The sequence below is a fragment of the Garra rufa genome, chromosome 16 (assembly GCF_049309525.1).
Source record: "Garra rufa chromosome 16, GarRuf1.0, whole genome shotgun sequence".
NCBI classification, from domain to species: Eukaryota; Metazoa; Chordata; class Actinopteri; order Cypriniformes; family Cyprinidae; genus Garra; species Garra rufa.
In genome coordinates, this window is record NC_133376.1 from 39,776,867 (window position 1) to 39,794,154 (window position 17,288).

Here is a 17,288-nt window from a genome sequence, read left to right on the forward strand (position 1 = left end):
TTATGTTTTGTTTTAAATGTTACATTTTTACTTCATCTGAATGGTAGGACACTTGATAAATGTTTTGGCAAATGCTATGTGGGCACACAAAAAAAATCATGGGCATGATTCATAAAGTTTAAATGGTTCTAAAAATAAAATTGTCACACTTGCTTTTAACCTCAATACTTAACTTTTTTCTCATCAGCAATAATCCGCAGAGTGTTTTCTTTAAAATGAGACCAAACTTCTAAAACATTCAAGTGTTACAACACTTTAAGCTGGAAATTTCATTTTCAGGTCTATGCACAGAAAGTGGTTAACAGGTAAAAAATGGATTATAACTAGTCCCTAAATGTAATTTAATACCATAGAAACACCTGAAAATATAAAATATTAAGGTGAGACACTGCAGGTGAATTATCTAATAGTTATCACCTTACTTACCCAGTTAATTTATTACATTGATAATTGCAAACATTTTTTTGAATTACAAGTTTTCTAAAATGTTAGGTTTAAATATGCCAATGAAACATGCACTAATTTGCATACATTTCTAGTACAAAAAGTGCACTGTACACAAAATAGTACACTGGATGAAGTCAATTTCGAAATTCTTGTTTAATTTTTTAGAGTCAAATCTTTTTAATAGACGGGATTTGGGGTATCTCATATTGTCACTCCATAATTCAGAATTTTTTTTTTTTTTTTTTTGACCATTTTGGGGGGAATAAAATGTATAAAATCAAGCAAATTCCTCTGTCAAAACCTTTAGACTATTGACAGGAATAAAAATGTAAAGTTGTGTGTGTAAGTTCTACTGAAATGGAGATTTATGGCTCAGTGTAGGAGAAAAAAACTCATTTTGAGAAAACAGCCTTTAAAAACATGTATTGTAATAGAAATCTATTAACACAAATAGACCAAGTGCTATAAAAGTAAGACTTAACAGTGTCTTTTGGGTGTTTTCTTTCCACTAGTCTAAAAAAACACTAAGAATAACCAAATAGCTCAAAATCTCAAACTTGACAGGTGCATGAAAAAACAGCTTTTGCTTGCAGTGTCTCCACTTAAATAAAGCAAACTAAATATAGCACATTCATTTAATTGAAATAAAAATTAGCCAAGTGTCAGAGTGTCAGCACATTTGTTTGTTTTTTGCAAAGTTGCACATTTATGAGCTTTACATGAATCTGAGAGGACTGACTCATTTCAGGTGATCGGCATGATGAGTCTACATTTTACTACTTGTCTTGTCTCTTAACACCATCAGCTGCTTAAAAAAAAAAAAAGAAAAAGAAAAAGAAAAAGAAAAAAAAGAAGAAGAAGCAGTATAGGTGTTGTCTGCCCACAGTCTGTATTTAGTGGAATTCACCTTGTGTGGTTCTGCCCTGGTAACACGATTTAGAACTGTTTATGGTTATGCAAATTATTTAAAATTTTATATAAAGATTTATGTATAAAGCATATTTTTTACCTGACAACTTGGCCTTGTTCAGCATTATCGTCATGTGATTTGTCACCACCATTTCATCATTTTTCATTAAAGACATCTTAATGTCAAGTCAGTGGGCTTCGTGACACATGGGTTGTGATGTTGTGGTCACGGTGGTTGTGATCGGTGAACCCCGTAGATCATTTAATTAAAAAAGGAAGAATCCGACTCATCCGTACCAGCCGAACTTCCCCAGCTTCATTTTCTCCAGTCCTAGGAGACTCTGTGGGCCATGACAACATAAGCGTGAGTGACACTGCAGGCAGCGGTTGACACCATCTTCGTGAATTTTGAGGGAGGACATGCATTTCTGCATGTATAACAGAGATGGTGAGTGATACGACAAATGTGTTAATTTCAACCCCAGGTTCTGCCACTGAACTTCTTCTCCGCAAAGGAGAAAAAAAAAGCTTACCATAGAATAAGCCTGTAACACGAACCATAAAAGATGACTCACATCTTTGAAAGTCAGAGGTTCAAGGGCATTTGCACAAATCATGGACATTCCACCGTACAAGTACACCTTCCACTTCGATTTTAAAAAGGGAATTTTTTACATGATTGTAAGATAATATACATTTACATTGAAACAGGGTTTTCCAAACTGCACTTAGTGTAAGAACTGCAAGCTAATAATAAAATGTAAAACAAAAATAAACTACATGAATGGTCAACATAGAAATATTCAGTTGTTTATCTGCATGCAACTGTGAAGATACAAATGTCTGGTTAAATTATTGAAATATTAACTTCCTCAGATATTAACCTGCTGTTGAATTTTGATGTGTAATAAAATCTCTTTCTCTGTGTTCAGGTTTGACTAGTAAAATGAATGCAAACCAAACAAATCTAAACCTTTACATGTCTAATGTCTAAATATATATAAAAATCCACAACATAATGAAAAGTATTTATGTCTAAAACAACTAAAGAACCTATAGGCTTTTTATATAGAGATATATTTATTTAAATATATATATATATATATATATATATATATATATATATATATATAGGGAATTGTAAATGTTTTGCTTTTTTTACTCTGACCAGATGGCACTAATCTGCCTTCAAAAATTTTATTTTAAAAGGCATTGTCTCTATTTTAGCGTAGAATACTGCCATAATTTAAAGTAATCTAAAATATTTGATTTTTTTTATGATTTTCAATGGGAATTAAAAAAATTATTATAATAATTGCATAAATATTAAATAGTATATAAAAATATTTTTAGTATTTGTTTTACTGAAAATAAAAAAAGATAGATTTCAGGTGTTTAGTCACTTTTGACCACAAACAACACAATGACCCCCGAATAAACAATAGTAGTAGTTTAAAGTACCAAACTTTAACTTGACAGACTGTTGGGGAGGACCTTAAAGTTTTGTTTGTACACTGCTCAAAAAAATAAAGGGAACACTAACACATCCTAGATCTGAATGAATGAAATATTCTTATTAAATACTTTGTTCTTTACATGGTTGAATGTGCTGACAACAAAATCACACAAAAATTATCAATCAAATTGAAGTGGAAAAACACACTACATGCTGATCCAACTTTGATGTAATGTCCTTAAAACAAGTCAAAATGAGGCTCAGTAGTGTGTGTGGCCTCCACGTGGCCCGAGATGGATGGAGCGAGACATGATGTCCCAGATGTGCTCAACTGGATTCAGGTCTGGGGAACGGGCGGGCCAGTCCATAGCATCAATGCCTTCATCTTGCAGGAAGTTCAAGGAAGGGCTGACACACTCCAGCCACATGAGGTCTAGCATTGTCTTGCATTATGAGGAACCCAGGGCCAACCACACTGGCATATGCTCTCACAAGGGGTCTGAGGATCTCATCTCAGTACCTAATGGCAGTCAGGCTACCTCTGGCGAGCACATGGAGGGCTGTGCGGCCCTCCAAAGAAATGCCACCCACACCATTACTGACCCACTGCCAAACCGGTCATGCTGGAGGATGTTGCAGGCAGCAGAACGTTCTCCATGGCGTCTCCAGACTCTGTCACGTCTGTCGCATACTCAGTGTGAACCTGCTTTCATCTGTGAAGAGCACAGGGCGCCAGTGGCGAATTTGCCAATCTTGGTGTTCTCTGGCAAATGCCAAACATCCTGCACGGTGTTGGGCTGTAAGCACAACCCCCACCTGTGGACGTCAGGCCCTCATACCACCCTCATGGAGTCTGTTTCTAACCGTTTGAGCAGACACATGCACATTTGTGGCCTGCTGGAGGTCATTTTGCAGGGCTTATCCTGTTCCTCCTTGCACAAAGGCAGAGGTAGCGGTTGTCCTCCTACGGCCTCCTCCACGTCTCCTGGTAGCGCCTCCATGCTCTGGACACTACGCTGACGGACACAGCAAACCTTCTTGCCACCATGGCCGTATCTACCATTGAGGACACCGAGGTCATGTCCTCTGTATTGTTTCCCGAAATTTCAAATTATTCAAAGCTGAAATCCAGCAGTGATGATCAATGCCAAACACAGAACTCCATATGTCGTCTGTATTTTCTCCCAAAATAAATTCACATTCTCTGTCTAATCTCAAGTGAAATCTCCACCTCTATCTGTCTTTGCAGGCAGCTGCACTAGACGTCACGTTACCTGCAGGCCCGTAGCCAGGGGGGGTTCGGGTGGTTCGAACGAAGGGTCCAAGGGTCCATAATTTAAATTAGTGATGGGCCGTTATCGGCGTTAACGTGCTGCGTTAACGTGAGACTCTTATCGGGCGAATAAAAAAATATCGCCGTTAATCTATTCTCAAAGTTGGGTTGGTAGCTGGGTCTATACTACGCAAGCTATGATGACTTTCACCTTGATATTTTAGCGCTGATGACGTATACCTAGTCGAATTGCACTGTAGGGGGCGAGAACGAGTCTTCAACTTCTGTGAAATTACCACATCAAATGAGGCGTGCAAACATGGATGCAGTTATGAAATCGCTTCAGGGCAGGTGCGTTGCTAGACCCTTTTTACCCAGTGAAAATCTGCTGTGCCCCAGTAAAATCTCAAGTTTGAGTTATAATTTACTTTGATAATCCCGAAATAAAGACATTAAACTATATGCAACAACTGAATTGACGCTTCTAAAAGCAACGCAGTTTAATGGAAGACTATGCACGCAGAAATCCATGCCCGTGCGCGTCTGTGTATTTAACGGCAACGCGCACGTCGTGCAGCCTTTTGCGCACAAGTACTTGGTTACACAAGTTTGTATAGGTAATTATGTTGTAAATGCAATTGTCAAGCAGTTTGTGATGCATTTTGGAAACAGGAGATGAGTGCCTGATCTAATGCGCCACCTGGCCCGTTCTCGAAGACTTACTTTTAGTCATTATTTGGGTAGCACAAATATTCTGAATGCCTTCAGCAGAATTCAAATTAGCCATTTTAATCTAGATTAATCTAGATTTAAAAAATTAATCTATGCCCACCCCTAATTTAAATACTTTTTTTTTATAAACAAGTGTTCTTTTAAATAACAACGACATTTAAAGCCATGAAAAGTATTAAATACCTTAATTAGTATAAAAGCCTTAATTATTAAAGATGTCATAAATTTAAGCAAGGAAAGACAAGAATCGCATTATGGATTAAGTGATTTAGGCTGTATCTGAAATCGCCACCTATACCCTATTCACTATTCCCTACATTCCCTACACTATTACCCTACATCACTTAAACGAGTGAATGAAAACGAGTGAGTGAATTCGGACACTAAGGTCACCGGAAGGACTGCCGCGTTTGCTTGCTGTGTATTAATCTTTTGAAATGGGTAGTTTCAGTAGTAAGATTAAGGGATTTATCTTTAACTCTGTCATTATGTATGAACCCTAGTAATACAATTTAAACAATCAGGATACGCGCAAGTAATTACCATTTTGAATAGCCGCTATACCCACAATCTCTGTGCACTGTGGAAACAATGAGTGTCGTATTCATGCGACAGATCGCTTCCGGCGTTTGCGTATTCTATGTCAGAGCGCGTGCACATGTGACGTGACTGATGCCAAACTCGTGCTCAGGACAGATGGACGTAGCTGTGTATCAACGGTAAAAAATGATATAAATACTGTTCAGTTTCTCACAAAAACCGATCGTTTCGTGTCTTAGGACATCAATGTATCGTCACGAGCCGCAGGGTGTAATTTGGATTTGTCTGTGCATGTTTTTGTTTACTTTTAGAGGTTTGGTGCCCATCCACGTCCATGATAAGGCTGGCAGACTGCACCGGTTTTCATTAAAAATCTTTGTTTGTGTTTTTCTGAGGAAACAAAGTCACCTACATCTTGGATGCATTGGGGGTAAGCAGATAAACATCAAATTTTCATTTTTGGGTGAACTATCCCTTTAATAATCAATATACAACAAACTTATACCTGTTTTGTACGCTGTAGTGGACAAGCGTGTTGTAAAATGAACGGATGGATGATTCAGCTGCGGGCGCCATCTTCTGGTGAGACGCAGGAATTTAATCAGCGCGCGACTCTCACAGTGCATTATGGGTTATCTCTAGACGTTGAGTGTACATCGGTTGTATACTCGTTTTTGCGGTGCATTGTGGGATTGAATGAGTGCACTCGAGAACGTCCACTATGGTTTCGAACACCACTAAAAATGGCTGTCCCCTCAAATAGTGCCCTATTTGAGGGTATAGGGGGCGATTTCGGATTCAGCCCTAGTCATTTAAAGCGTGCCACATGGACCGTTTATCTGCTCGAATCACAGTTCAAACAGCAGCGGAGCGCAAATTCACAAGAGCAGACGCGTTTACTAGCGAGCTCTGAACAGCGCTGCAAGATCCACAGTGAAGTGCTTGAATTTAGTGAAAAACACAAATGACTTTGCGACTTAAAGGATAACTGTTGCCAAAATGCAACCTGGGCTGTTTTTTTTAACTGTAAATGACACAAACTTATATCTAAAAGCATAATTATGACAAACGAGCCATTTTTGAGATTGACCGTGATTTCGTTTTGTGGTCAGTGGCCGGTGAATGGGAGTACTAGGGGGATATATTTGAGCGAATCAAAATCAATATTTTTACAACACTAAGAAAGCTCGACACACCATGACACTTTGCTCGAAGTATCGCCTGGGTCTCTACACATGAACTCGAGCTTTGAGAACATTGTTTGTGTGAGTTTACTAAAAAAAAGGTTTTGAACAACTCACTTTCACTGTTTGAGTTTCCGCTCGCGGCCGTCTTGCCAGTCAAGATGTGTCGATCTCCGAATGCGAATGAATGGACTCCATAGGACGAAATATTAGGCTTATATGAGGCTCTTTTTACAACTAGAAGTTTAATATTGTTTTTCACTTGCGACAAAACAACGAATTAGCTGTGCATTTATATGGAAATATGCTTTAGGAGCTATCCATCCTCGCATTCGGAGATCGACACTTCTTGACTGGCAAGACGGCCGTGAACGGAAACTCAAACAGTGAAAGTGAGTTGTTCAAAAACATTCTTTTTAGTAAACTGTGTGTACACAAACAATGTTCTCAATGCTGGAGTTCATGTGTAGAGACTCAGGCGATACTTCGAGCAAAGTTTCATGGTGTGTCGAGCCTTCTTAGTGTTGTAAAAATATTGATTTTGATGGCTCAAATGTATGCCCCTAGTACTCCCATTCACCGGCCATTGACCACAAAACGAAATCACGGTCAATCTCAAAAACGGCTCATTTGTTGTAATTATGCTTTTAGATATAAGTTTGTCTCGTTTACAGTAAAATAAAAAACAGCCCAGGTTGCATTTTGGCAACAGTTATCCTTTAAACAGGCAAAACAGCACTGACAAACAGAAGAGACACTGTGCGCGACGATACAGTCAGAATCATTTTCCATATAGCCTATTTATTTTACACTTTATTTTACACTTTCACCCACCACTGGATCAGTAAATCTTACATGACCATGATGTGAGCCCTCAACCATTACCCCCTGATGTTTTACCCCCGTATATCTAAAAGCAAGTTTTTTATTTAAATCCTACAAACATAAACTCAATTTGATGTGTGTCAGTATAAAGGATCTGTGCATTTATTGTATTAACAATGTCACTTGAGGCTCTTTATTAATTGCTTTTGGTATTTGTGTATATTTACTGAAGAAGGTGATACATGATGTTGGTAAGTTTGAACTCATTGTAGTAAATATGTTTGGTGCATCAAAAATCATGCTTATTAAGATACCAACAGACATGCTAATCCAGCACAAACGTGCATGAGAAGTCACCAAAATGAAGTAGGCTATTTAAATCTCATAATTAAATACAAAATGGATGGGAACTGAAAAAGGTCCAATTTAAAAAAAAAAAAAAGAACCCCCCCTTCTGCTAGGCTGGCATTTTTACACAGGTTTAGAATTGTGAAAATAAATGTGTCTTCCCAATCTATGGTATTTTTTTGTATTTATTTGTGTGTGTTGAAATGCTACCACTAGAGCGAAAGCATCGCCAGCATTCAAAAGTGACCAAAACATCAGCCAGAAAGCATAGGAACTGAGAAGTGGTCTGTGGTCACCACCTGCAGAACCACTCCTTTATTGGGGGTGTCTTGCTAATTGCCAATATTTTCCACCTGTTGTCTAGTCCATTTGCACAACAGCATGTGAAACTGATTGTCAATCAATGTTGCTTCCTAAGTGGGCAGTTTGATTTCACAGAAGTGTGATTGACTTGGAGTTACATTGTGTTGTTTAAGTGTTCCCTTTATTTTTATTTATTTTTTGAGCAATGTATATGATATGATGATAGTTTTTCTGAAAAGAAACGGTAAAATGCTCATCAAGTGAGTCTAAGAGCAACTCTAGAGATTATATTAAACTTCCTCAGAGAACTAAATATTTAATGTAAAAAATTTGGCTGACAAAATCTTTGGCAACCCTGTGTTTTATGAATAAACATTAACAAACATTGAAACATCACCATTAAATGCCCTTTTGTTTGAAAAAAATATATAATTCAGGCTACGTTTACATTAATCCGGATACATTTGAAAACGTTTTTCATTTGAATCGCTCTCCGTCCACACTAGCGTTTCCAAGCTTTTCCAAAAGTTTCTCATCCACACTGAAACGCAAGAAAACATCAAATTCGCCTTACTGCGCATGCGTAAAGCCTCCCAAATTAGACAGACGTAATAAGTTTTCACACGATTCTTCTGGCGGGAAAATTTACGGAAATATCTCATCATCCACTGACGCGTCTATATCACGCTCATTCATATTTTATCTGAAAAGCAGTTGTCGTCATGTTTTGCAGGACAGCATCTGTGAGTAAATTTTCTGTCATCATTTTAGGACTAATTTGAAGAGTGTACAAGGTAAATCTCTTTAGCAGCAGTGTGACAGTGAATAGCACAGACACAATTGCTGGTGTAAACAGACATCTATTGGTACAAAATGCGTCACATGACTATAAATATGCGTCATCGTTTTCAAAAGCTCCGTTTTCAAAGTCCACACTACAACGTGAAAACGGCGTTTTCAAATTTATCCACTTTGGCCGGAGTTTTTAGAAATAATCGTTTTCTGTGATAAAAATGAGAGGCCAAACCGCAGGGAAATATCTGCGTCTTCCCTTCGTGTAAACGGGGCCCTAGAGTCAATAGTTACTGAAGGTCACTGGAAATGATGAATACTGTGATTATAGCCAAAGTTAAATGGTTCGAAGTAGGATTTTTAGAAAAGACCATTTAAAAGAGGATAAGTTAAGTACTTGATCTTGGAATCTGGTTACATAATTCAGATTACATGTAAACAGTTACTACCCAGAACTGTATATGTACAGTCAAACCAAAAAATATTCAGACACCAGATGTTTTTTACTAGTGGGTGCCGGACACTATAGTTTATTTATGTAAGTAAGGATAGCAAAATAAAGTAAACTATGACATATTATACCCAAACAGTTTCCATGCAGTGGATTACCAGTACAAATTAGGCCATGTTTTGCTAAAGAGTTTTGCTTAAGTGACCTTTTTACGCCACAGACTGAACACAATTAAGCATTATTTGGTAATTGTTCAACAAAGTATTAATAGTTGTGCATATATTGAAATACTAACAGCTGTCTGAATTTTTGGTTGACTGTAATCCATTACATTCTGTACCTTTCTATCAAAATTATCTGACATGATCTAGATTAATTGGTTTTGACACAGTTTAACTCTGAGTTCTTGTCATATTTGATCACCATTTTCTAAACTATAGCAAATAAGCTGTGATAATGTGAGAAATGTTAAAAAATTTCCGAAAACATTTTGGCTTGACTGTATGTACACAGAAACCCAATGCATTTAGACATGCAGACTTGGTCGAAACTATCTGCTGAAGTTCAAAAGTGGCAGTTCTGTGTGTGAAAATAGCTTGTTGATGCCAGAGGTCAGAGGAAAACAGCCAGACTGACTCAAACTTAAATAACTACGTGTTGCAACCGAGATATGCAAAAAAGCATCTCTAACCTTGATGCAGAAGGGCTACAGGAGCGGAAGATCACAGTAAATGCCACTCTCATCAGCTAAAAACAGGAAACTGAGACCACATGCTCACTCAAGCTGGACAATAGAAGATTAGAAAAAGGTTGCCTGGTCTAATAAGTCTCGATTTCTGCTGCAGATGGTAGGGTCAGAATTTGGCGTAAACAATATGAAAGCATGAATTCATCCTGCCTTGTATCAACGGTTCAGGCTGCCACAGTCTACCTGAGAATAGTTGCTGACCGTGTCCATTCCTTTATGACCACAGTGTACACATCTTGTGTTGGCTACATTCAGTTTTTGTTTCGTCTCTTTTCCATCTGTGAAAAAATGTTAACACTGGTTGTGGTCACAGTAGATCATTCAGTTAAAAAGTCAAACTCCCCCAGCTTCATTTTCTCCAGTTCCAGGAGACTCTGTGGGCCATGACACACAGCGATCCCGAAGGCAGTGGTTGACACCATGTTCGAGCATTTTGGGGGAGGACAACTGTATAAAAGACACATGTCCACAGAAGCAATCAATTTTTGGACCAAACTCTCCACCATGGCCAAAACCAAGGAGCTGTCCAAGGATGTCAGGGACAAGATTGTAGACTCGCAAATGGAAGAAACACAAAATAACTGTCAATCTCCCTTGTCCTGGAGCTCTAATGCAAGATCTCACCTCGTGGAGTTTCAATGATCATGAGAACGGTGTGGAATCATCCCAGAACTACACGGGAGGATCTTGCCAATGATCTCAAGGCAGCTGGGACCATAGTCACCAAGAAAACAATTGGTAACACACTATGCCGTAAAGGACTGAAATCCTGCAGCGCCCGCAAGGTCCCCCTGCTCAAGAAAGCACATGTACAGTGCCTTGCAAAAGTATTCATACCCCTTCATTTTTGTCACATTTTGTTTTGTTGCAGCATTACGTTAAACTGCTTTAAATTAGTTTTTCCTCACATCAGTTTACACTCCATACACCATAATAATGACAAAGCAAAAACCAGATTTGCAAATTTTATAAATTTATTAAAAATAAAAAACTGAAATAAGTGCATTGCATAAGTATTCATACCCTTAACTCAGTACATAGTTGAAGCACCTTTACAGCCTCAAGTGTTTTTGGGTCTGATGTGACAAGCTTTGCACATCTGCATTTGGCAATTATCTGCCATTCTTTGCCTCACCTTTTCACCTCTCAAGCTCTGTCAGCTTGGATGGGGGCTGGCAGACATTTTCTAGAGTCCTAGTTGTTCCAATCGTCTTCCATCATGGATATTGGAGGCTACATGCTTCTGTCAACCTTCAATGCAGCAGATTTTTTTCTGAACTCTTCCCTAGATCATTGCCTTAACGCAAGTCTGTCACTGAGCTCTACAGGCAGTTATCTTGACCTCAGGACTTGGTTTTTGCTCTGATATGCATTTTCAGCTGTTAGACCTTTTCTGAGAGGTGTGTGCCTAAATCAGACTCATTCAAATGAATTTGCCACAGTTTAGCTCCACTCCAAGTGTAGTAACATCTAGAAGCAATACGAATGCTCCTGAGCTAAATTTCGAGTGTCCCAGAAATGGAATGCTGCCTATGACCCCAAGAAAACCATCCCCACCATCAAACATGAAGTTGGAAACATTATGCTTGGGGGTGTTTTTCTGTTAAGGGGACAGGACAACTGCATCGCATCAAAGGGACGATGGACGGGGCCATGTACTGTCAAATCTTGGGTGCCCCTCAGCCAGGGCATTGAAAATGGATGGGTATTCCAGCATGACAATGACCCAAAACACACGGCCAAGGCAACAAAAAAGTGGCTCAAGAAGAAGCACATTAAGGTCCTGGAGTGGCCAATCTGTGGAGGGAGCTGAAGGTTCGAGTTGCCAAACATCAGCCTACAAAGCTTAATGACTTGGAGAGGTTCTGCAAAAAGGAGTGGGACAAAATCCCTCCTGAGATGTGTGCAAACCTGGTGGCCAACTACAATAATTGTCTGACCTCTGTGACTGTCAACAAGGGTTTTGCCACCAAGTACTAAGTCATGTTTTACGAAGGGGTCAAATTATTATTTCACTTATTAAAATGCAAATCAATTTATAACTTTTCTGAAATGCATTTATCTGGATTTTTTTGATGTTATTCTGTCTCTCATTGTTAAAATAAACCTACCATTAAAATTGTAGACTGATCATTTCTATGTCATTGGGCGAACATACAAAATCAGTAGGGGATCAATTTTTTTTCCTCACTGTATATTACCCTAGAGCACAAAACCAGTCATAAGGGTCAATTTTTATGAAATAGAGATTTATACTGTGAATAAATAAGCTTTCCACTGATGTATGGTTTGTTAAGATATGGCAATATTTGGCTGGGATACAACTATTTGAAAATCTGAGGGTGCAAAAAAAAAAACAAATATTGAGAAAATCTCCTTTAAGAGTTCTTAGCAATGCATATTATTAATCAAAAATCAAGTTTTGATATATCTACAGCAGGAAATTTACAAAATATCTTCATTCTTAATATCCTAATGATTTTTGCATAAATGAAAAATCAATAATTTTGACCCATACTATGTCATTTTGAATATTGCTACAAATATACCCAAGCTACTTAAGACTGGTTTTGTGGTCCAGGGTCATATATATATATATATTCAATCTAACATTCAATCTCTGTCATTTGAATTAATGTCTTGGCAGAAAAGTAGAATATATAAAATATTAGTTAGATCAGAAAATTGTGTTAATGCAGCAGTTAAATGTTGATTATATATTTTGTTACTACATGTCATGCAAACAGATACTAAATTGGAGCAGCTCTTAAAAAACATTTAAGACGTTAGACAAAGAAATATCTGAAGCTTGACGCTCAGTGTTAACCTTTGGCTTTTTTCTAAATGCAAATGTAAATTTGCATTTACGTTAGACTCTTTCATCCTAAGCGATTTTTACGTGAAGAATACTGCAACGCAAGCGATTTAATCAAATGCCAGCTACAGGCTCTGAAGGCCAAGCGGTTTCAAGCTAGAACAGAGAATCAAGAAAAAACACTGACAGGAGCAATTTTGAGTTTCCGGGCTGAATGTGTGTCTTAGTGCAGATGGTTTTGATTCAGATGCTCGTTGAAAAGTTGTGAAGATAAACTAAACTCTTATGTGACGTATAGAACACTGGTTCTCAAGTCCAGTCCTGGGGCCACCCCTGCCATGTCTCCCTTAATAAACACCCCTGATGGAGATCACCAGCTCATTAGTGCAGTTCATGGATCTCTCTCCTAATGAGCTGATGATCTCCATCAGGTTTGTTAAATAAGGGAGACATGCAAAATGTGCAAAGTAGGGGGGGCCCAGTTCATACCTCCACTGAGAGACAATGGAAATCAAAAGCTGCAAAGTGATGTTAGGCCTGACTGTAATGGTACCACCTAGTATTAGTCAGTCCCAGAGCGGTCATGAAGGAACATCGACTTGCGTCAGTGAGTTTCGGTGAGAGGAAGATATTGTGCATTGCATGCATCAGCTTAAACTACCGGTAATAATGTGAGCAGTGGTCACGTACACATAAGGCTTTTTAAGTCAGTGATGCTACATTATAATAGCAGGTGAAATACAGAACTGAACACACTCAGGAAGATGTGGTTCACACGCTATTAATAGCCTAGCAATACACAAGAGATGACAGAGTTGTGCATGAATGTCAACTGCAGGTAACAGGCTTGATCAGGCTACTAAAATAAACAAGTTAGATCAAAAAAGAAGTGTTATAGCTGATCAGCCAATTTTAGCACAGACTAAGAGATTTTATTTTTGCTTTTTTGTCCTTTTTCCAGCGCACCTCTCTATGAATGCCACTAGAGAGCACTATAGCCATGCAAAACTAAAAACTGCCCAATTTATCCACACTAGCCTGCTATAAAATCTGTATAATATCTGTATCAATATCAAACCAAGTGGCATCTGTAGACAAATTAGTGGAGGTGTCTCTATGAAATAGCACTATCTGTGCCCTGACCTTTTCACCCATGAGGTCCGAAGATCATTTTTAGTGTAGGAAGGTATTTACCTTCAAGTGCCCACAGGTGTCATAGTAGTCGTGTAACCACAGGTCTATTTGTCCACATGAACTATAAACATGTCCCACTCACGTCTGACAGCCATAGATGCTGTTCTAAAATGTGCTAGGGCTATATTTCTATCAAATAAATTCCACTTGGTTTGAAATCTTGTGTCTAATAGAATGATAGCTGCCAATACTCACATAGAGAGTGACGCACTTCACACTTTGGCGAGGCGTCCATTTTCCCACGCAGTTCCACTTACGTGAACTCTTGTTTTATAATAGAGAGAGAGAGAGAGTAGTTTTGTTTTCCTAAATATCGACTGAGCGAATGATTCAATAAGTCATCAGTCAATTGCTTCGTTCCTAAACTGATGAGTCCTTTGAACAAATCCAAATGATTCGATGACTCGTTCATTTAGCAGTGACGTCCCGCCACACACTGTTTTTTAAAAACGTAATTTACTTTTCCCTGTCATTCGCCATTTATATGTTCAAATGTTATATGTGACCCTGGTCAAAATTATGTTTTTTCTTTTATGCCAAATTTTTTTGATTAGTAATATGCATTGCTAAGAACTTAATTTGGACAACTTCAAAGGCGATTTTCTCAATATTTAGTTTTTTTTTTTTTTTTAGATTTTGCACCCTCAGTTTCCAGTTCTCAAATAATTTCAGCCAAATATCGTCCTTTAGCCTCTTATCTTATTTATTCGGCTCTCAGATGATGTATAAATCCCAATTAAAAAAAAAAAAACCTGACCCTTGTGATTGATTTTGTTGTCCAGGGTCACATTTACAATCTCAGTCTGTGTAAATTCTTACAATGTTTAAAGATGACACATAAATGAGTCTAAATTGGGTGCTAAAGCATTTATAATGTGTATGACTATAATTTAAATAGCCTAAAATGTCCTGTTTTTGCGTTTGTTTTCATACTTGTTGACAGTAATGACTAAAAAGTAGTTTGACCAATAGCATGCAGGTATTGTACAGAATCAACCAATCCAATCGTAGTGTACGAGAAGGCGGGATCCACAGCAAACTAATGTGTGTGTGTGTGTGTGTGTGTGTGTGTGTGTATATATATATATATATATATATATATATATATATAGCCTATATATTCATACCCTTCTTAATAATCAATAGAAAAGTCTGTTTGGCTATTACAGCAATCAAACGCTTCCTATAATTGCTGACCAGCTATTTGCATGTCTCCACTGGTATTTTTGCCCATTCATCTTTAGCGATGAGCTCCAACTCTTTCAGGTTGGAGGGTCTCCTTGCCATCACCCTGATCTTTAGCTCCCTCCACAGATTCTCAATTGGATTTAAGTCAGGACTCTGGCTGGGCCACTGCAAAACGTTAATGTTTTTGTCTGGTAACCATTTCTTCACCACTTTTGCTGTGTGTTTTGGGTCGTTGTTGTGCTGAAATGTCCACTGGTGCCCAAGGCCAAGTTTCTCTGCAGACTGCCTGAGATTGTTGTTGAGAATTTTGATGTATTGCTCCTTTTTTATGGTGCGGTTTACTGTGTTTAGGTTCCCTGGTCCACCGGCTGAAAAACACCCCCAAAACATTAGGTTCGCAGCACCATGTTTGACAGTGAGGATGGTGTTCTTAGGGGTTTTCATGCCAAATAAAGGCTACATCATTGTGGCCAAACAATTACATTTTTGTTTCACCTGGCCATAAAACAAAGACCAGAAGTCTTCTTCTTTGTCCAGATGAGCATTTGCAAAGGCCAAGCGGGCTTTTGTGTGCCTTATCTGCCTTGAACATGTTACCACCAGCAGAGCCCAGATTCATCAGGATGGCCTTGGTGGTGATCCTTGGATACTTTTTACCTCTCTCACTATCCTCCTGGCCAGCACAGGTGTCACTTTTGTCCACAAACCAACAGCAGAGAGCTTCTGTTTTTCACCTGTTGAGTTGATTAAAACAGCTGTTCCCAATGAATCAGGGTAATTTAGGATGCTTTAGCTTGGAATATTTGGAATGGTATAGAACTTTGGATTTTCCCATAGACTGTGACAGTTTGCAAAGGGTATGAATAATTTTGGACACGTCACTTTTTGTTCAAACAAAAGCTGAGGAATATTTTTTTCCACAATGATGCCTCTTGTACATCGTCTTATTATCATTTGGGGGAAGCCTGGTCATTTCCTGTCAAAAGAATAGAGTAAATATGAATAAAAGTAACTTTAAGTCAGAATTTGCCAGGGGTATGAATAATTTCGGGCTTGACTGTATATATTGCAACCACAACCATTTCTGAGTAACTACATTGTTTGGCGGAAGAATAATGTTTTTATTAATATCATTACACTCTATTTACTCTGTTTTAATTTGTAAAACCTTACTATGTCTATGCAATAACTGTTTTATAAAAGCAATAAGCCTGTGAAGCCGTGGTTTACAGTGAATTTATAACAGCTAAGGGAGTTTTAGGCAGCGTTGTACCTAGCAATGCCTCTTAGCTGTTAGAAATTCACTGTAAAATAAAATAAAATAAAATAAAATAAAATAAAATAGCAGTATGAGAAGACTAATAGGGAAAACAAAGCTAAAATCCAGACTTTTGAGGCATTTTAAGAAATCCAGGCCAGGACATGTCCGGATATGGTCAACTTAATTTATATAATATTCACATTTGTGAGGTACAAAAAGCAAGGCTGATCTTAAATCTGAACTCCAACTATAATGTTTATACATTCTTGATTAAAATGTGTTTAAAATGATTTATTCCTCAGAAATAGTTTTGATTAATTCCAAACATCTTTAAATGTAATTATAATCACTTGGGATAAATGAATATGTGTTTCACACAAAATAAATCAACATAAACCGTTATGTTAAGAGTTATTAGGCCAAGAGCAAAGTCAGCAGAGCGCATCGATCAAACAGGAAACTGCACGGAGCATTTCTAGAAACAGAGATAATAATCACAATGCAAAGCCACATCTGAGCAAGAGCTGTACTACACTTCTGACTAAAAAAATGCTGAAGCATGATTGCATTGACTGTTATTAAATACATACAGACACAGTTATTTTTTTCCACTCAACACATGTAATCATAAAAGATTAGATTTGTTCTAAAAGAAAATGCCTTTATTTCTGCATCATCTATGTTAAAAAATGGCGTGTCATGCTGTGTTTAGTTATTTTTTTTTCTGTGCTGGTACAGATAAGATCTCTAGTTTTCTCCTGAAGTCTTGAAGGTGTGAGATACAGGTTTCATCAAATGAAGCATGCTTACTTTACAGTTTAA